Source organism: Neoarius graeffei, chromosome 4 (assembly GCF_027579695.1).
Source record: "Neoarius graeffei isolate fNeoGra1 chromosome 4, fNeoGra1.pri, whole genome shotgun sequence".
NCBI lineage: Eukaryota > Metazoa > Chordata > Actinopteri > Siluriformes > Ariidae > Neoarius > Neoarius graeffei.
The window spans coordinates 107,923,441-107,946,089 of record NC_083572.1 but is presented as its reverse complement, the minus strand read 5'-3'; positions in this window follow the sequence as shown (position 1 = coordinate 107,946,089).

Genomic DNA, 22,649 nt, shown 5'->3' with positions numbered 1-22,649 from the left:
TGATCTCACCGACTATTACACGTCTTGCTCTTGGAGTGATCTTTGTTGGTCAACCACTCCTGGGGAGGGTAATAGTGGTCTTGAATTTCCTCCATTTGTACACAATCTGTCGGACTGTGGATTGGTGGAGTCCAAACTCTTTAGAGATGGTTTTGTAACCTTTTCCAGCCTGATGAGCATCAACAACGCTTTTTCTGAGGTCCTCAGAAATCTCCTTTGTTCATGCTATGATACACTTCCACAAACATGTGTTGTGAAGATCAGACTTTGATAGATCCCTGTTCTTTAAATAAAACGGGGTGCCCACTCACACCTGATTGTCATCCCGTTGATTGAAAACACCTGACTCTAATTTCACCTTCAAATCAACTGCTAATCCTAGAGGTTCATATACTTTTGCCACTTACAGATATGTAATATTGGATAATTTTCCTCAATAAATAAATGACCAACTATAATATTTTTATCTCATTTGTTTAACTGAGTTCTCTTTATCTACTTTTAGGACTTGTGTGAAAATCTGATGATGTTTTAGGTCATATTTATGCAGAAATATAGAAAATTCTAAAGGGTTCACAAACTTTCAAGCACCACTGTAGCTATCTTTACTTGAAACCAGAACTTGGGACAGGTCTGTTTTCACTTGGAGTTTTGGAAATATCTTGACTTGGGACTTGAATTGGGACTTGGGTGTCTTTACTTGGGACTTGAATTAGGACTTGCCTATCTTTATGTATCACTTGGAACTTGACTATGTACTTGGGACTTGCTTATCTTTGTGTGGAGCTTGATTCTACCCTTCTCTGCTTTTACTTGGTATTTGTCCCTCTTTATCTGGAACTTGAATCAGGACTTGTCTGTCTTTAGGTGGAACTTGGGACTTATCTCTTTTAGCATTTCAGAGTTATTTGTATTCAATTGGGACTTGACTCAGGACTTGTTCATCTTTTCTTTTGTATGGAACTTATCTGTCTTTACTTGGAACTTGAACTCTCCGAGGTTTGTTTTAGGACTTGTCTGTGGGGTTAGGGTTAGGGGTCAAGACTTAAGATTTACTTCTTACTTGTATCACAATGGCTTATTCCAATCTTTTGCACTCCGTATTCACATACAGTACATCATAGCAAATGGCAGGGTTGGCATTTATCTTTATTCTTGACTTCAAGACTTACTCTTGAAGTTACAGATGTTGAATTCTGTTGAGTCATTACTTCCAAATCCAAGTCATTACTTTTAAAGTCCTTTTATTCCTCATATCTTTCCGATAGCCCTGTTTTAATGATGCTGGACAAATTGTATTCTTCTGATAAATTATCCGTCACAAGAAGCAGCCATACTTTCAGTGTTATTATTTAAATACATTCTTATCAATCGCCAAGGCAACCTAATGAGACAAATGTACTAATTTGCTCCTTGCTCTGGCTCCATCCACTGCTCTGTTTTAATTAGTGCGTAATTGGTGGTTAATGTGTTGTCATAAGGGGGCCAGTTGATGGAATGCTATAAAAGGAGAATGCAGATTGTATTCAGTACAAATGAATAATATTGTTAATAGACCAGGCCTTTGGGAAATGCAAGTGACAGTTTAGAAGAACAACAACAACAACAACTACATCTGAATGTTGTTTCCATGTCACTCTTCATTAATGCAAAGCAGTTTTTTTTCATCAAGGGAATTCATCTAATTAACATTATAAACATTAAAAATTTTTAAATATTTTGAACAGGTTGTTTTGCACATAGATGATTATAAATAAGACGGTAATAAAGCATGGGATGAGTATTGCATCCCCGAGAGCAGGGAGGATTTCCCAGAGTGGCTGTGATCCACCAACACACAGAGCTGAGTAAACAGTACTGACTGAAATGCTAATTTAACACACAAAATGACTCATTCACATACACACACTTTAGAATCATGACTCACACTCTGTCCTTTATGTGGTCCATCGTTATCTTTACAAGATACAGTACACGTACTGACACTCAAACACTGGAGTAGGAGGTGGATCGCTCAGTAAATATGGACACATGTATTGAGGTATTTCACTCACGTGACCAAGTCATGTGAGGCTGCCATTTTGGACTTCACGGCTCGAATCAGTTTGAATGCGAGGAAGGCGACAAACGAAAAACATAAAAGAAAAAGGAGCGAGATGCAGAAAACACCTTCACTATCCAGCGACGTAGGGCATTTACAGGGCGAGCAGAGGGAGAGGTATTTGCAAAAATTGAGGTTAGCAGGCTTAGAGAACGACGTTTACCTGCTTCCACCAGGATTGTTCACTGACGTACAGAAGTACACGAAGCCCTCGTCTTTACCTGACTTCGGCCCACATGATCTGTATACCTATGTCGTTAAAAACCCATCGCCATACACCGGTATTGATCTGAAAGCGTATAAGAGTTTGGATACCTACAGATATTTTGTGTCAGGCTGGGTAACATGCCTACATCAGTGGGTCGTCCCTGGAGCCGGTGGTCGCCATCTTATTACAGCTAAGGTTTGTTCACATTTTCATTTACTTTCGGTCCTCAGGATAAACAAAATGTTATTAAATATCATTGAAATAACTTCTTAGTCTGTTGAGACATGGCCCGTTATAAATTTGCTGTTACCAGGCAATGATGAAGAACTGTATTATTAGGGTCGGTGTAGTTGTAGCAGTGTATTAGCAACTAGCTAATGTCAACATCATCATAGCTGGTATGTTACTGTAGCAATGTTTACGTTCAGTCATTTGGATGACTGTTAAAACCTTTCAGTCTCAAGTTTTTCCTTTACTGGATTTACTAGTTTACTGAGCAAGCGCGCTCGGGCAAACTGGGAGCTAGCACGTGCGCTAGCCTGCCGGCCGGCCGGCGCGCGCGCTAGCTCAGTAAACTAGTAAATCCAGTAAAGGAAAAACTTGAGACTGAAAGGTTTTAACAGTCATCCAAATGACTGAACGTAAACATTGCTACAGTAACATACCAGCTACTGTTGTTGACATTAGCTAGCTTGACGTTCAAAATGGCGGACACCGGGGCGTCACGTGACCCTGTGACGTCAGGTGAAATACCTCAATAGACAGATGTTGACTGCCTTCCATTTTTTTCTCTTGCTTTTCATGGGTGAAATAATAAAAGGAGCAGAATAAAGTCAAGAGAGCAGGAGATTTTTACTTTCATGAGACTTGACCTGAAGCTCATGAGAGAAATAAAGAAAGATCAGGACATGCTGTATGTTGGCAACTATATACCCAGTATCAGTATGAGGCCTATACCACCTCCATGAATTTGGCATCCTATATGAGGAGAACGTCTCATTCTCATTATCTCTAGCCGCTTTATCCTGTTCTACATGTAAATTCTAAATGTACCTTGAATTTGAGAATGACCTACAGTATTTAAGTGTTAAATACAATGCCAAGTACACAAATAGTTTCCAACATACAGTTTGCCGTATACTTCTTTCTAGTTGCAATGAATTCTGCATTGGAGTGATGTAGCTGAGGTTGAGGAACTGTCAGAGCCCAAATTCACAGCACACGTTTCTACCTTTGAGTTTTTTTTTCCACATCTAATTAAAAACGAATACCTGATTCGTGTGCCACGCCCACTTCTGGTTTATATCTAGATAATGTCACTGTGTCATTACATTCCTCCTTTCTGGAATCACACACATGTTCAAGTCGCGATTGTGACATGATGATAGGGCTCTAATAACCTCACGTGGCCCGTGATCCAACTCTCTCTGAACGCTTTTCGATAATAAGAGCCTAATCTTTTTCTCTCCTCATCTCTTCACTCACTTGGGTGTGAGATGACCTGTCGAATCATTCCGAGCGTGGGGCCTTACAATATAATTTATACCTCCGAATGGTAATTTCTTCTGCTCCGTATCTGGTCTGCAATACAAATGAAGAGCGGAAGAATGAGATTAACTCCAATCACAGGCTATTGTCTCGAGAATAAAAAAAAAAAAAAAAACCTACCTAAAATACCGTTTAGAAACAAATCCTCGTTTACAGTACAATGATCAAGCCAAGTGCTGGTGTGAAGAGGAGAAATGGTGCAGGAACAAAGCATGTTAATTAATATGGTGTGTAGGAAGCGTTGATTAAGGGCTTGGTGGTGGAGCTTCACTCGTATAAGCATCTTTAGACCTGTACGGCTCTGTAGGGAACAGTTTAATGGCAGTCTAACCATAATAAAGAGAACAGTGCGGTGGTTTTCGAAGGTATCTCCTGGTGCCGTACTCCCACGATGCTATTAAACACAGAAAGTGAGGTTTCAACAATTCAGCTCAGGCTTTTCATCATCTTGCCTATGAGTGGTGTGTGTGTGTGTGTGTGTATAGTGCTGGTTAGTTCACCCTTACGGAGGTGTATATTAAAGGAAAAGGAATACAATAAATCAGCACAGTATAGTGAGAGGAGTGATATTTTATTGTCATCTTTCTTCAAGGAGCCGGTTAAAGCGTCTAATTTTTCATAATACAGTACTAATCCACTTCAAATGGTCCATGATGGTGACAGAAAGCTGTACCAGAAGGAAGAAGAGGAAACAAACAGCGCAGGATGTTGGACTGCCTGCACTCAGACTCTCATTATAATATCAGTGTGAAAAGGAAATTCAATTCAGTGATAAAAAAAAAGTAGACTGAGGAATATTAATACAATTCCCAGATGAATAACTGATGCTTGTTGTTTGAGGATACGCTTTACCGAGCTGCTGCACTCGCTGCGACCAGGGAGAAGAAAACAACAACAACAACAACAACAAAAAAAACACGTGACGTGATTGTGATGTGTCACGGCTGGTTAAGATCAGATAGGAAGTACCTGTGGTGTGATTGTAAATATACAGCATGTCATGCAAGGAGGACCGATAAAACACTCTGTGTTGTGCTGTTATAGGAAAATAATCAACAATGAGACGTTATCATCATCCTCTTACCATCCTGACGTTCATAATTTTCCTCTAACAGTATATACGGAATTATTCTATCCACATTCACTGGATATGAGCAATCACACGCTCTGATTGGCTACTCTACTACTAGGATATCAGCTCATATACTGGTACCATGAGTAGAGAAAAACAAAAAAAATGGCAGAGCGTGTTACTGAACCAACCAAAGACGAAATAAAAACTCTACTCGAAAACAAAACCCCAAAAATTATTTTAAAAAAAACAACAAAATATGGAATAAAAGTATTTGATGGTAAGAAGGTATCTTTTTATATTTTATTTTTCAAGAATTATTATTATTATTACCGCGTGGGTTTCCTCCGGGTGCTCCGGTTTCCCCCACAGTCCAAAGACATGCAGGTTAGGTTAACTGGTGACTCTAAATTGAGCGTAGGTGTGAATGTGAGTGTGAATGATTGTCTGTGTCTATGTGTCAGCCCTGTGATGACCTGGCGACTTGTCCAGGGTGAACCCCGCCTTTCGCCCGTAGTCAGCTGGGATAGGCTCCAGCTTGCCTGCGACCCTGTAGAACAGGATAAAGTGGCTAGAGATAATGAGATGAGATTATTATTATTATTATTATTATCATCGCATTTTTCACAAATTGCTCCTGTCATTTTGCTGGTTTGTTTACATTCTGAGCAGAAATTATTTTGTTGGACGTTTTGACAACCATTCACACTCACATTCACACCTACGGTCAATTTAGAGTCACCAGTTAACCTAACCTGCATGTCTTTGGACTGTGGGGGAAACCGGAGCACCCGGAGGAAACCCACGCGGACACGGGGAGAACATGCAAACTCCGCACAGAAAGGCCCTCGCCGGCCACGGGGCTCGAACCCGGACCTTCTTGCTGTGAGGCGACAGCGCTAACCACTACACCACCGTGCCGCCCACTTTATCAAATTTACTAAAAATAAAAATGCTCTGTTTCTCAAAATCCAGTCAATGTGGATTGAATAAAACAGTTATTCCACTCAATCTCGTTGTACATGGATTATAGACAACTCGGTGCTACGCGCCTCTTCAGCTATCAGCTCATGTACGACTCGATTTAATGGAATAACTGTTAAGTGTTTTATTCCTCTTAACCCACTACATTTTTCTGCTGTTTATATATTATACAATAAAACACACACACACACACACACACACACACACCCCTACCTTTTATCCACTTATTAACCTGTACTGTTCTGGAGCATCAGTGAAACACGTTCTTGACAAAAACATTGTGGAAAACTCTAAATCTGACTTTGGAAAAGCATTGACACTGGAGACTCCTTCCATAAAATGTTAAATAAATGTCCCCTTACAGAAAACTACATCATATCATCACAATTATATTTTTTTCTTGTTAAGTAACAAAGCCCTATGATGACCTGGCGACTTGTCCAGGGTGTACCCCGCCTTTCACCCGTAGTCAGCTGGGATAGGCTCCAGCTTGCCTGCGACCCTGTAGAACAAGATAAAGCGGCTACAGATAATGAGACGAGATGAGAAAATTGTTTATCATTTGGCTCGGATTAAGAGGCGTGTCCTAAATACAAGTCCCGAACTGTTACTCCAGAAGCGACCAATCAGATTTGAGAATTCAATAGTGCTTTGGTCAGAGTATTTTCAACAGCAATGCACCATTTGCAGTGGCGGCTAGTAGTCTTTCAAACAGGGGAGGCTGGTCGGTTACGATATTTCCAGATTTTAAAAGAAAAAAAACACATCAATTTTGCCCATACTCTTGCCTCTGATCTGGCTGATTGTTGGCAGGGTCACAAACTGTGAAATAACAGGTTCTTTTGGCCCATTAGCCTACTGTCCAATATACATGATGGTGGTGTTGGGGGGGGGGGTATATTTTAACATTTTATATTTTAAAATTGTGGCATGTTGTTTAAAAATTGATCATTATTGAAAGCAGCTCTTTGTCAGGAACCTCAGCAGTAACAGCAGAGTGTTCTGGAATAGGCACAAGCACTGACCTTGGGGAGCCAAACATAGAGCTGGGTGCCACACATTTCATTCAATGACACTTTCCCTATATTTTACTTATTTTGACTGAGAAATGTTTTATTGACAATTTTGATAACCCTTCACTTTTAATCCAGGTCTGTAGTGTGAAATGTTCTCGGCTGTGTTTTTGTTTAAAAATGTTTTCCAAATTGTAGCGGTGTTTAATTCATATCCAGAAAAATATATATTCCAATATAATATACTCAGCATAAACATTTTAAATAGATTCTATATTTTTGGTCCATCCATGACATATTACTAAAGTAGCCTATTTACTGTTGTTGATGTGGGTCACTTGCTGTTAGCCAATTCACTTTCTCGTACCAGGAGAGCTGAAAGGAACGAGTATTATTCCCTACCTTTTTCACCAAGTCAATTTGAGGCGTTGGTCTACCCTGCTCTTTAATTTTAATTTTTTCCTCGAAAGGAAGACTGGCAAATGGCTTCGCCAAAATTAAATCAGCAATGCTTGGCATCCGTGCGCAGCTTTCTTGCTAGCTGACTAGCCCCCTCAAGTTCAAGTTCAGTCACTCAAATAAACGACATTTCTGGAACTAAGATAGCAAACTTGACAACACTATATTTACACTTTATTTACAATGAAAATATATACAAACTAAAAAAGCTGGTAGAAACCGTATGTAATGAATGAAATCGAAATGTGAGCTGATCTCTTACAATACACCACAGCACTTGTGAATCCGCATGGGACTGAACTGAGATTCACCGCTGCCTGTCTATAGTTGAAACGAGCTGTCAATCAAAGAAAATATCCAGCCGCTTTCACCAATCACCAGTCTCCTCGCAGAAACTGCCATGTCCCTCCCACTGTGAGGCTGGGAGTCCGGTGGGCGGGCATTTTCGCAGTATTTGTCCAATAATCGTCTTGCATTTTGAGATTGAAAAGCGCATAGCTCCCAAATGCCATTGAAGTCCACTGAGGCTGGGCTGCATCGCGTTGTCACGAGGGGGAGAAACTCACGCACACATTAGGCGAACTGGGGAAAGTTATAACGGAATGATTTCGCACTGTAGTGGGTTGAGCACATATATTTCTATGATTCTGGATCTGAAATAGCAATGTTATAAGGTCGGCTATAACATAAGCCTAGCGCAATTCATCCTACACGATGTTCGTCATTTTTAGAGGAGGCTGAGCCTCCCTCGTTGTCTTAGAGCAATCGCCCGTGACCGTTTGTTGTTACTATAGAAACGATAATGAGTGTATTAATATAAACCTGCACTGCTGTTAGAACTGCTGTGATAGAAAGTTAATCATTTCTGACCAATCAGGAGCCAGAATTCAACAGCGTTGTGGTATGACTAGAGGATATTTTAACAGTTATTCCATGAAATGGAGTCATACATGAGCTGATAGCCGATGAGACGCGTAGCACCGAGATTGAGTGAAATAACTGTTTTATTCTATTCACATTCACTGGATTTTGAGAAACAGAGCTTTTTTTTTTTGCAAATTCAATAAATAAAAACTTTATACAAAAACGTCCAACAAAATAATTTCCACTTAGAATGTAAAGAAACCAGGGAAATGACAGGAGCAATTTGTGAAAAATGCGATAATAATAATAATAATTCTTGAAAAATAGAAAAAGATATGTTCATACCATCAAATACTTTCATTCCATATTTCATTGCTTTTTTTATTTTTTGGGGTTTTGTTTTCGAATAGATTTTTTATTTCGTCCTCAGTTGGTTCAACAACACGCTCCGCCATTTTCTTCTTCTTCTTTAGTTTTTTTTTGGTGGCTGGCAAACCAACTGAAAGGTGCATTAGCCCCACCAACTAGGCTGGAGTGTGAAACAGGAGATACTGGGGGGGGAGACGACTATATATATATTTTTTAGCTATTTCTGTTTCTTTTAAGAGTGACTTTTTTTAAGAACAGCCCATTTCAGGAAACTCACCATCTCAGAATTTAATCACAATTTGTTATTATAGAGTCTAGGGATAGGAATAGAAAATTTTACTAACCTTGACCAGATTAACCCCTTCCCGGCCGGATGGGCCACGCCCAAAATTTGGAGGGCCGACCACGGGTATGACATTCATGTTGGTTTAAATTGAATATTCTCAAAGATCCCATGATTCTGATTGCTTTTTCTGAGAGAGCATATGGGTGATCTATAAATTGCTTCCAAAACATTTGTGGGGGTGCGAAGCATATCCACACTAGCGCCACCTACATTTGGCACGGACGACTATCTGACTACCTAGAATTAAGGCTCCAAATAAAATATGCAACTATATCCCAAGGATTTTTTTGTTGTTTTCTACTGCTGCAAATGTAAGTAAGCTAAATCAAATGAGAAAATAATGGGACTAGTGAGAATAATTTAGAAAATCTAATAAAAAATAGTGAAAATCCTTGCCGACACCCTACTTCGGGCCACGCCCACAAAAATATTCTCACTATCCCATACAAACAACTAGTTCTAAAAGTTGAACCAAAAGGTAGTCTATCTATTTTAGATAGAAAGTTTGTGGGTAACATTGTTGGTAGGCTAATATTAACACATTTATAAGCTTGATTTTCCATCTTCGCCCATGGCATTTTGACCCCTAAACTGTACCTAGATGTGGATAAACTGATCTATGATACTAGAAGTTTTATTGGAATTGTATTTTCTGACTTCTTTTCTGCTATTTATAAAATATTTTAGATGTTATTGTACTTCACAAAAATACATACACTTACTGAAAGTGTAATGGTATTTAAATTTTCACCGACTAGGTATCTTGTAACACAGCAACATTGAGGCCTTATCAAAGTGACAAAAATTTTCTGCTTCTCAGCTTGAAAAAGATCACTTCATGGTCACTGAAATTTTAGCCAATTTATCATTGAAAGAGGTCTTAAAATGGGTTAGAGTCATATTATAGATCTCATGCACACTACTATATATGTTGGTATCCTAGACAAAGGAATAGCATTGTAGTGCACATTTCTTGTACTTGTTTATAAGGGCGTTTCTACGACGATCTCCCATTTGTTCTAGAGGCATTATTCCTTGAGATTTTACTGGTGTTAAGTTTGAGTTTATAACTGGTAAAATGTCATTCAAAGAGTCACTGGCCTCAAAACGGTAGGATGCATCCAAATCTGAAATGTCAGAGTCAACATCACTATTTGATCCCATTGCACTAATGGATATAGCAAGTGGAATGTCATCGATATCATGCACAGACTCATTTACAGGAGTACTTGTCTGTTTTGGTTTAGGTTGTAGTTGATGTTCAGGAGTTTTCAGAACTTTTTTGCACTGATGAGGGTCCTTGCGACAAGAAGTACATATTGGTGAGCCAATTGGAATGTCTAACTGATTACAAATGGACACAGTTCCAGAACGGGGTGAAGATGACTTAACCTTTTTATTTGAAGGATGGTTTGGATGTTGACATGCTTTTCCAGGTTTCCAATAAATTCCAAGCTGAAGTCTGTGTTTTGGACAAATTATGTCATCATCTTTATAGCTTATTTGACGGGCTCTGTTCATTATCAGTTCAACTTCAGTTGTCCCTTCTAAGTCTATTTTTAAGTTAGACCCATGAGATGCAACAGAGTAAGCCATGTTACAAACTTCAGTTGGAACATCCTTTGGCTTTGTTGACGATAAACTGCATTTTCCAAATTTGCCATCACGGAAGATGCACCTTTCCATTTTAACCCTAGAAAAGGATGCAACTTCTGAACACTAATCTGAATGGTAGGTTTTGATATATTGTTTTTGATATTTTGTCAATGATTTTTTTGAAAGTTTGAAAGAGAGACAGAAGAAAACAAATTGATGACAGGCATAAATCAATTTTCCATCAATTATTATGAAACCAAATTGAAGTGTAAAGGAGAAAACTTACCCACACAGCTACTTGGGCTTACACAATGCAAAATACCAGTGTTCTTCTAGTCTGCAAACTGCATAACGTAGGCAAGACTACGTTGTAACGTCATTTGGAGCACTACAATGCTATTCCTTTGTCTAGGATACCAACATATATAGTAGTGTGCATGAGATCTATAATATGACTCTAACCCATTTTAAGACCTCTTTCAATGATAAATTGGCTAAAATTTCAGTGACCATGAAGTGATCTTTTTCAAGCTGAGAAGCAGAAAATTTTTGTCACTTTGATAAGGCCTCAATGTTGCTGTGTTACAAGATACCTAGTCGGTGAAAATTTAAATATCATTACACTTTCAGTAAGTGTATGTATTTTTGTGAAGTACAATAACATCTAAAATATTTTATAAATAGCAGAAAAGAAGTCAGAAAATACAATTCCAATAAAACTTCTAGTATCATAGATCAGTTTATCCACATCTAGGTACAGTTTAGGGGTCAAAATGCCATGGGCGAAGATGGAAAATCAAGCTTATAAATGTGTTAATATTAGCCTACCAACAATGTTACCCACAAACTTTCTATCTAAAATAGATAGACTACCTTTTGGTTCAACTTTTAGAACTAGTTGTTTGTATGGGATAGTGAGAATATTTTTGTGGGCGTGGCCCGAAGTAGGGTGTCGGCAAGGATTTTCATTATTTTTTATTAGATTTTCTAAATTATTCTCACTAGTCCCATTATTTTCTCATTTGATTTAGCTTACTTACATATGCAGCAGTACAAAACAACAAAAAAATCCTTGGGATATAGTTGCATATTTTATTTGGAGCCTTAATTCTAGGTAGCCAGATAGTCGTCCGTGCCAAATGTAGGTGGCGCTAGTGTGGATACGCTTCGCACCCCCACAAATGTTTTGGAAGCAATTTATAGATCACCCATATGCTCTCTCAGAAAAAGCAATCAGAATCATGGGATCTTTGAGAATATTCAATTTAAACCAACATGAATGTCATACCCGTGGTCGGACCTCCAAATTTTGGGCGTGGCCCATCCGGCCGGGAAGGGGTTAATCTGGTCAAGGTTAGTAAAATTTTCTATTCCTATCCCTAGACTCTATAATAACAAATTGTGATTAAATTCTGAGATGGTGAGTTTCCTGAATATGCTCTTTTTGGGCTGTTCTTAGAAAAAGTCACTCTTAAATACTTGAGTACAAAGTGATCTGATGTGCTCCGCCATTTTGTTTCTCTCCTCACAATATATGAGCTGATATCCTAGTAGTAGAGTAGCCAATCAGACCGTGCAGCTGCTCATATCCAGTGAATGTGGATAGAATAAAAATGCATATACCAACGTTGAAACTTTAAACGTCCTTTAAACGACTTGAATAAATCCTGAGCACATCTTCTGTGTAAAAATGGGACAAAAAGATTCAATTCATTTGAAAGATTCACTTCAGGCAGCTGCACCTCCACAAAAAAAAAAAAAATCACATGCTCGAAAGAGTTATTGTTTTAATTTCCAGGCTGAAATAATGGGAAAATGTGCACACACACACACAAACAGCAACAACGACAAAAAAAAAAACACAAGTTCAACAATTTTCTGCCTCACCTCTCTTCCCTGTTTCAGAGGGACTAAAACAAATCGTCGGTTATTGCTGTAAATCTGTATTATTTCATATCATCGTTATAACACCTCATTAATTTTAGCCAATAGTCTTCTGCTATAAAAGCATGTAACTGCTGATAACTTCAAACTTTCTCTTTTTTATTAGAATGACGAGCGAGACGAGTGCACATTTCCAGTGTCCTCCATCAGGCTTAGCTCATCACAAGGACCATAAACCCACATATGTCACAAAATGAGATGAGGTGATTATTGAAACCGTATTGTTCAGCATGGCAGGATTAAAAAAAAAAGCATTCTGATCCAGCTTTCTCTATCCTCTGGTGGGTAATTAAAAGCCCTTGCACTACAGCTGGACAAATTAAAATAAATAAATACGTTGACAGAAAGACAGAGAGAGGGGAGAAGATAGGAGCCGATCCCTGGGGGATCCATTAAAGAATGTTTTGTGGATTGGAGGTTAGGAACATTGATCTCTGCCGAGGCTGCCTGAGCTGCGAGTCATTGTTCCTGGCTGCAAGCATGACTCATTTTATACATTATTCCAATTAAATCACGATGAATCATCGCCTCATGGGCTGGCAACCTGCAGAAATCTTCACAATGCCTTCTGTCACGTTAAAGTGCAATAAGACAGATGAGAAAATTAAGACGGACAGAATTACAGCCTTTGTGGTGTTATTTATTTAATTATTATTATTTTAATTCTGAACAGTGCTCACCTCCGGAAAATGTCTCCGAGCATCAAGCAAACCGTTTCTCCCAAGATGGATGGCTTTTCATGCAAAATAGGCGTATCATTTGTAATGAGTGATGGAACGGGATTATTTAGTGAGTGCGCGAGATTTCTTTCGCGTTCAATGAATTTAAATACAAATTGCTTGTACACTAAAATAAATAAATAATGAGACAATCGTATAAACAGAACTGAAAATCATTTTTTCTTCTTCTTCTGATTCAATTACCAGTGGATATTTTCTTCTGTCTAATCTTGAGCACAATACATTATACATTATACTCAGATCCATATTTGCTGCTGAATTAATGAACTGATTTGCACAGTGAACACAACAGGGTTGTTTTTGTTTTTGGTTATTTTATATTTTTTTTTATTCATTCAACCACTGGCTCGACTGTGTCACATCATATTAGCACCAACTGACGCAAGCTGATGACATGTTCGTCCTCGTGGCTCACCCGGAAAAAAGAGAAAGAGGAGAACGAGTGTTCATTTTCATCTGCACTTATTTACAATGTAAATCACAGAACAAGGCTTTGAACAAAATTTGAGCATTGTTTGTTCTGAAAGGCATTTTGGTAAAAAAAAAAAGAAAAGAAGAAGAAAAGTGAGAGTTTGCATTGCGCTGTTAAATCGTTGTATTTTGTCTTTTATAAATATGTTTAGGTATAAATATGTAAAATATACAGAACTGTGCACAGACCATTTATATACGTACACACACAGTCATGTGAAAAATTAAGTACACCCTTACTGCTTCCATAGAAATTATTAAGGCAATTAGCAGCCAGGTGTTGCTGATCAAATGAATTGGATTAATTGATCATCAGCCAGTGTAGCCACCTCTAAGGCCCTGTCCACACGGCAACGGATTCAGGTGACTCCGATACAATTGCTTATCGTTTAGGCCTGGCGTCCACACGGCACCGGCGTTTTGGGTGCCCAAAACGCAATCTTTTTGAGAACGGGTTCCAGAGTGGAAAGATCTGGCAACGTTGCCGTTGTGAAGTCATCTGGATGAGAAGAACAGATTTGTTTACGATGACGTCACAACCACATGACTGAGTGCTTCACGCCGGGTAGAAGTGTAACGAACTCGATGCGAGTTGTCAACAAATCCTATAACTTGGCTCATGAAACGCGCTTACAAAATATTTTCACTGTGAATATTTATTGTGTAATGGTGCAAAGTGAGAGAGAGAGAGAGAGAGAGAGAGACTCTGCCCTTAGGGCAGAGTCAATCCCGCCAGCAAAAATAGGGAAAAAAAGGAGCGATCTCACCTCTTCAGATGTTGGTTTACAGTAAGTCCTACAATACATTCCTCAAAAAGGGCGTAGAAGAGCAAATTAATCCATCAATGTGTAGCATTCAATTTATTCCGGACCATTAAAGACGCTGCCTTCCGCGTAGAATCATACGTCATCCTCGCCGCCATATTGGATAGGTCAAAGCGGAGAATAAAGATTAATGTGCTGCGTTTAACTGTACCAACAGGTTTACCGTCCAAACGAGATCACATGGGATTACCTTTCACAGGTGAGAAACAACAAATTAATCCATCAACGTGTAGCATTCAATTTATTCCGGACCATTAAAGACGCCGCCTTCCGCGTAGAATCATACGTCATCCTCGCCACCATATTGGATAGGTCAAAGCGGAGAATAAAGATTAGCTGCGTTTAACTGTACCGTCCAAACGGGATCACATGGGATTACCTTTCACAGGTGAGACTGGAAAAATACTTTTCATTGTATTTGGTCATTATAATGTAATTTTACGAACAGATTTTCCTGACTTTGTGGCTAATATGAAGTCTCGTGCATAATAGTTTATGCGCATGCGTCCTTACTTCTTCTATTCTTCTGGTGTCTCCGAAGGGACCGTCTTACAGCGCCCCTAGAGGTGTGGCATGTGTATTGCATCGTTTTCAGCAAGCGTTGCGTTGCCATATGGACCTGATATTTTACTGATCGTTGCCCATTTCGACGCGATATATTTTTAAATAACATCTCGTTGCCGTTGTCGTGTGGATGTAGCCTTAAAAAGCAGAAGTTTTGGCAGTTTGTCAGTCTGGAGCACTCAGGTGTATGTTAACACAATGCCAAGGAGGAAAGACATCAGCAATGATTTTAGAGAAGCAATCGTTGCTGCACATCAGTCTGGGACGGGTTATAAGGCCATTTCCAAACAATCTGAAATCCATCATTCTACTGTGAGAAAGATTATTCAGAAGTGGAAAACATTCAAGACAGTTGCCAATCGTCCCAGGAGTGGACATCCCAGCAAATTTACTCCAAGGTCAGACCATGCAATACTCAGAGAAATTGCAAAAAAACCAAGAACTACATGTAGGACTCTACAGGCCACAGTTAGCATGTTAAATGTTAAAGTTCATGACAGTACAATTAGAAGAAGACTGCACAAGTATGGCTTGATTGGAAGGGTTGACAGAAGAAAGCCTCTTTTATCTAAAAAGAACATGGCAGCACGGGCGGCACGGTGGTGTAGTGGTTAGCGCTGTCGCCTCACAGCAAGAAGGTCCGGGTTCGAGCCCCGTGGCCGGCGAGGGCCTTTCTGTGCGGAGTTTGCATGTTCTCCCCGTGTCTGCGTGGGTTTCCTCCGGGTGCTCCGGTTTCCCCCACAGTCCAAAGACATGCAGGTTAGGTTAACTGGTGACTCTAAATTGACCGTAGGTGTGAATGTGAGTGTGAATGGTTGTCTGTGTCTATGTGTCAGCCCTGTGATGACCTGGCGACTTGTCCAGGGTGTACCCCGCCTTTCGCCCGTAGTCAGCTGGGATAGACTCCAGCTTGCCTGTGACCCTGTAGAAGGATAAAGCGGCTAGAGATAATGAGATGAGATGAGAACATGGCAGCACAGTTTTTGGTTTGTAAAGATACATCTGAACAAGCCACAAGCCTTCTGGAACGATGTCCTTTGTACAGATGAGACCAAAGTAGAAATGTTTGGCCATAATGCACAGCGCTATGTGTGGCAAAAACCAAACACAGCATATCAGCACAAATACCTCATACCAACCATCATTTTTTTTATTCATTCAACCACTGGCTTGACTGTGTCACATCATATTAGCACCAACTGATGCAAGATGATGACATGTTCGTCCTCGTGGCTCACCCGGAAAAAAGAGAAAGAGGAGAACAAGTGTTCATTTTCATCTGCACTTATTTACAATGTAAATCACAGAACAAGGCTTTGAACAAAATTTGAGCATTGTTTGTTCTGAAAGGTGGAGGGGTGATGATTTGGCCTTGTTTTGCAGCCACAGGGCCTGGGCACCTTGCAGTCATTGTTACCCCTTTTCCACCAAATCAGTTCCAGGGCTGGTTCGGGGCCAGTGCTGGTGCTGGTTCACAACTCATTTAACTTGCGAACCAGCTGAGAACCAGTTTGCTTTTCCATAGCTCGTGCTAAGGGGAGCCACATCATTACATCACTGTATACGTCAGTTACGTTGCTGCGTTTGCATAAACCTTGGCACGAACATCGAAGCAACAACAACATGGAGAAGAAGAAGAAGCATCAACAACAACAACAATAATAATGGATGACTGCTGGATATCTCGTCGCTTATTTAAAAATGGCGTCCTCTCACGGTCTTGCTATTGTTGTTGGTCTTAACAACTCCGACCCCCCGCTGATGTAAGCGGTTCTTTCCTCTAGCCCAGCAAAGAGCTGGTGCTACCCTGGAACCGGTTTTTCTGGCCCAGAGCCAGTTCTTTGTCAGTGAAAACAGAAAACCCGGTTCCAAACTAAGCACTGGCCCTGAACCAACCCTGGAACTGATTTGGTGGAAAAGGGGTGTGAGTCAACCATGAACTCCTCTGTATACCAAAGTATTGTAAAGGCAAATGTGAGGCCATCTGTCCAACAGCTAAAGCTTGGCTGCAATTGGGTCATGCAACATGACAATGATCCCAAGCACACCAGCAAATCTACAGCAGAATGGCTGAAAAAGAAAAGAATCAAGGTGTTGGAAGGGCCAAGTCAAAGTCCAGACCTCAACCCAATTGAAATGCTGAGGCCGGACCTTAAGAGAGCTGTGCATAAACAAATGCCCTCAAATATGAATGAACTGAAGCAATGTTGTAAAGAAAAGTGGGCTAAACTTCCTCCAGAATGATGTGAGAGGCTGATAAAATCATACAGAAAACGATTGCTTCAAGTTAATGCTGCAAAACGTGGTTCTACAAGCTATTGAATCATGGGGTGTACTTACTTTTTCACACACAGATTCCACATTTTCACTTAATTTTTGTTAAATAACTAATGACATGGTGGAATTTGTTGTATGTTGCTTTACACCTGAGGTTAGATTTGCATAATTTTAGGACCTGGTAAGGATCAGATGATTTTTTGTTATGTCTTGATTGGTAAAACTATGTAACTGAAAGAAGGGGTACTTTCTTTTTCACATGACTGTATATGACACATTAGATTGTAGGCATTTAGCAGATGTTTTTATCCAGAGCAACATACAACATACCCAGAGCAGCCTGGGGAGCAGTTAGGGGTGAGGGGCCTTGCTCAAGAGTCCAGGGAATCAAACCAGCAACCTTTTGGTCCCAAAGCAACTTCTCTAACCATTAGACCAGTAAGACATGAGTGTTTTACTGGGAAATATGCCACTCATATTTTTCATCTGAGCTCCATCTGGGACATGAAGAACCAAAACCGTGGCATAAATCTCTATATGTCAGTCATGAGGAAATCGATGAGTGAATTGTTTTGATAAATTTGGGGACTTTTTGTTTGTTCGTGAATGTGTCGATATAATAAAAAGAAAAAAATCACGTTAGCTTGAAGATATGAAGTTTATCTTCTCGTGTTGAAAAACTCGCATTTTTCAGATGAAATCCATCACAGATCTGAGTGACATATTTAAATAATATTGTCTGGCTTTTTTTGTGGTATATCAGATATATTCCATTCAGCAAGCATGATATTGAAGGAGTCGAAGATGAGTAGCTGAATGGAATATATCTGATAGACCATGAAAAAAAGCCAGCCAATATTATTATTATTATTATTATTATTATTATTATTATTATTATACATTCCTTTCGGGTGTCAATGAATCTTTCTCTTTCAAAATTCTCTCAAAATCCTCTGTATTTAACGATGCAAACCTGGCGTCCATGTTTGTTTACAAATTGTCACAGTCACTTGCTAGCACAGAAGTTTTACATCTCTGATGTGTGACATCGTTGTCTTGATGACCATGCAATATCGTAAACCATATTCAATGCTCATTCTCCATTGGGTAGAATGACATAATACACATAGGATAAGTGATATGCACTATGGACTCACCAGTGTCCCCATAGACCCTTTTCAGTCACGTGACCTTCGTAAACGCGACTACCATTTTGGACATGTAGCGGACTTCGGCTCGAATTGGTTTGAATGCGAGGAAGGCGACAAATGGAGAACATACAAGAAAAAGGAGCGAGGTGCAGAAAACACCTTCGCTATCCAGCGACGTAGGGCATTTACAGGGCGAGCAGAGGGAGAGGTATTTTCAAAAATTGAGGTTAGCAGGCTTAGAGAGCGACGTTTACCATCACACTGCCCTGGCGCTGTGTACAGTTTACCTTCTATGGTTTGTGCACTCACTATTTGCCATTACTTTCTCCAACCGTTGTTACAGATTACAGGGAACGGCCTGGATTTAAGAGACAAATACATGTTCCTCTTGTTTTGAACACTTATTTGTAGGCAGTGCTTAATTTGTAAAGTGGGAGGTCCCGGAGCGCAGAGGATGAGCGGCTCCGGTGCGGAAAAAAAGAGGGGGGGAGGGGGGCACGGCGCTGCGCTTCTGGGCATGTTTTGTAATAACACTGCAAATTAAGTTCATCTGCAGATATTTTGTGGATGTCGTTTCATGAGAGAAATCACCAACAAGACAGATATCAAAATCAGACATTAACACTAAATAAACTTGCATTTTTTAATTTAATTATTTGTTTTGTTTTGTTTTTTTTGTTACATAGTCAAAAGAGGTGTCGGATCACCGGATCCAGTGTAAATAGCTGCCGGAGCCAACGCCCGAGGTTCCGGAGCGCGCTCTGGCTTGCTCCCCCTCAAATTAAGCGCTGTTTGTAGGACACTGCCTCTGATCTGTCCTACAGTCTACCAACAGCAAAGGAACACAATGCTAGCTAATGTCATTAGCTAATAGCTACTACAGAAGAACAAAGAGGTTACAATGGGTTATTTTAGCCTATTTGGTTACACACTCGCCGCCACAGAATGTTAACAGCAATGTAATGCCTTTTCTGGCTAATTTTATTCATCTTACCTCCAACAAAGTGGTCACTGCACAAGCGCTGGTATGCCGAGGGCTGCCAATCTTTCCTGTTTATGGCCGCTATCTATCTTCTCCGTCGGTCAGCATCTACCGGGATCCGATAAAATCATAACCCTTGCCTTGTTTGTTGATGGTTACTACATCCAGGTGCACAACAATATAGTGGCATGATGGAAGTCTTGCTGAAAATAAACACTTTCTTTGCTGCCGTTCCTCAATGCTGGCTGTGGTAAACTACTGGTAGTACATGTCCAAAATGGCGGCCGCGTTTGTCGTGACGTCACGTGAAAAGGGTCCATAGTGGCCAATCCATACATGTAGAAAGTGAAAAACAAAGCCTTGACCACTTTTTCAGGAGTCGCTCCCAGCCACTGGTTCAGGTATGTGGATGACATCTGGGTTAAAATCAAAGCATGGGGCGCATGCTCGTGCGGCGACCTGCAGCAAGTCACGTCTGTGTCGTTTTGTGCTATGTTTGTCTCGTTATTTGCGCATATCAACGTACATGATTTGTAACATGAATAACATTGATTGATCAGTCAAGTGTTGAACTATGCTACAGTACATCGCGACGATCTGATGAACATTAAACCATGGATTTTATGGGCCTGCTTCTGCTGTGGACGGTGTTCTATCTCGTGGAGGCTCTGGCTGGCTTCTCCAAACCAGAGCGCATTAGATACAGCAGAGACTTTCTCCTTCAGTGGAGGAACTTCCAAGATCTGAGTGCCACGGATTTAGTCATTCCTGACATTAATTGTTTTGCTGATTACACAAGAAGCAAAAGGGATTTAAACAACGAGGTTCACCGAAAAACCAGGAAGCGAGGTAAGCAGGCTGGTGTGCGTAACAGATTGAAGAAGCAACCTCTATCCCACACCCCCCTGCCATCCATAATTCTCTCAAATGCCCAGTCACTACGGAATAAAACTGATGAGTTGCAGGCCAACGTGAGATCTCAACATGAGTTTAGAGATTCTTGCTTGTTGGCTTTTACGGAGACATGGTTGCAAGATAGAGACTTGGACACTGAATTAGCCATAGATGGATTTGGCATACCGGTGCGGCTGGATCGGAATGCTGCGGTGACAGGTATGTCACGCGGGGGTGGGATTTGCTTATATGTGAACCAAAGATACTGTAAAAATTAGTGCTGTCAAGCGATTAAAATATTTAATCGCGATTAATGTTGCGACAGTCATAGTTAACTCGCGATTAATCGCAATTTAATCGCACATTTTTGTCACATAAAAAAACATTGTAATTCTCTTATCAGCATAAAAAAGTGAATGGGCTTGCTTTGCACTAATGTTTTTTTTTTTTATTGCAAAGCATAACACGTCTTGACACAGCCACTGCAAAGTGAAACCTAAGCCGAACACCGGAGCGGGGCTAGCAAGAGAACCATTAGTGAAATGATCTACTGTTTGAGTTAGTCTCTAATCAGAGAGACAGGTTACACAGTGACGGTAGGCTTGACATGCTTGATTATAATATAAAGTACACTATTATATTAAGTTTAAGTTGTTCGTTGATAAATAATGCATTGAGTCTGATCTTTACTGTTTCAGCTCACTTAACACATTTTGTACTTTTACACTTTCTGCCTGTTGATGCGTCACACTGTCCAATCAGAGGCGGCCAAATTTGCATATTACAGGAAGGATTTCTGGGATAGCATTGAGTTTACAGTTCAGAGGGATCTGGCTTCTTTAGACGCTGTCTTCTTAAAACTGAATGAATATTTAAAAAGAGCCAAATGAGCCAGTCTTTTGAACGGCTCTTTTCAAAGAACGGATCACAAAGATGCGGATCCCATCAAAGAGCCATAAATCCCATCTCTACTAGCGCGCCCTGCCCGCGCTGGTTCTTTGGGGAGAGGAGGGCAGAGGACTCTGGCTGTGCGGGGCATTACAGTCTAGCTGCTATCGGTTTTTTTGCAAAGTCTTTGTTCCAAGTTCCTGGCAGTTTCAAAAGCTTATGAAAAACCTACATCATGTCACAGAGCGTTAATCTCGCGATAAAAAAATTATCGCCGTTAAAATTGAGTCAAGTTAACGCGTTAATAACGCGACATTTTTGACAGCACTGGTAAAAATGTTCTTGTAAGGGAGAAACTGTGTACAAAAGATGTGGAACTGTTGTCCGTGTCGTTGCACCCCCCTTATTTGCCCTGTGAATTCCCTCAAATATTTGTTATGGTGGTCTACATTCATCCAAGGGCAAACGTGGATAACGCATCAGACACCATAACACACTCTCTCCAAGGACTGCAGGCCATATCTCCGGAAGCACCTGTTTTAATCCTTGGGGATTTTAACCACTGTTCTCTTAAGACCAACTTAAGAAACTTTGACCAATACGTTACATGCCCGACTAGATTCAACAAAACATTGGATTTGTGTTATGGGTCGATTAAAGGCGCTTACAAAGCGCTCCCCCTTCCCCCACTAGGAGGGGCCGATCATAACTGTATTCATTTAATACCGAAGTATCGCACTGCCTTGCAGAGGGAGAAATCCCTCATTAAACAAGTTAAAGTCTGGACTGAAGATTCTATACTCAGCCTACAAGGATGCTATGACTGCACGGATTGGCAGGTGTTTAAGGATACCTGCTCTGACCTAGACAACCTGACAGATGTTGTCAGCTGCTATCTTTCCTTCTGTGTGGACAATGTAATCCCGGAAAAGACTCTTAAGATATACCCTAATAGTAAACCTTGGGTAACAACATCACTGAAGACTTTGCTTTATAGGAAAAGGTGTGCATTTAGAGAAGGAAATATTGTTGAACTTAAAAGACTGAATAAAGAAGTGAAATCCGAAATATGGAGGGCAAAACGTGACTATAAAGATAAGCTTGAAGGGGAGTTGGGGAAAAATAATTCAGGGTCTGCATGGGATAGTATGAAGACTATAACGGGAACTAAAGAAATGAGGGATTCAAAAATTGTGTTGGATGGTTTTTATTGTGACAAACAGTTTGCACAGGAGCTGAATTCATTTTACCTGAGGTTTGACTCGCCAACATTTAACAACAGTTGAAACATTACCTTACTGATAGTGTCCCCCCACTTTTCAATGTACATGCTGTGACCAATGCTTTTAGACAC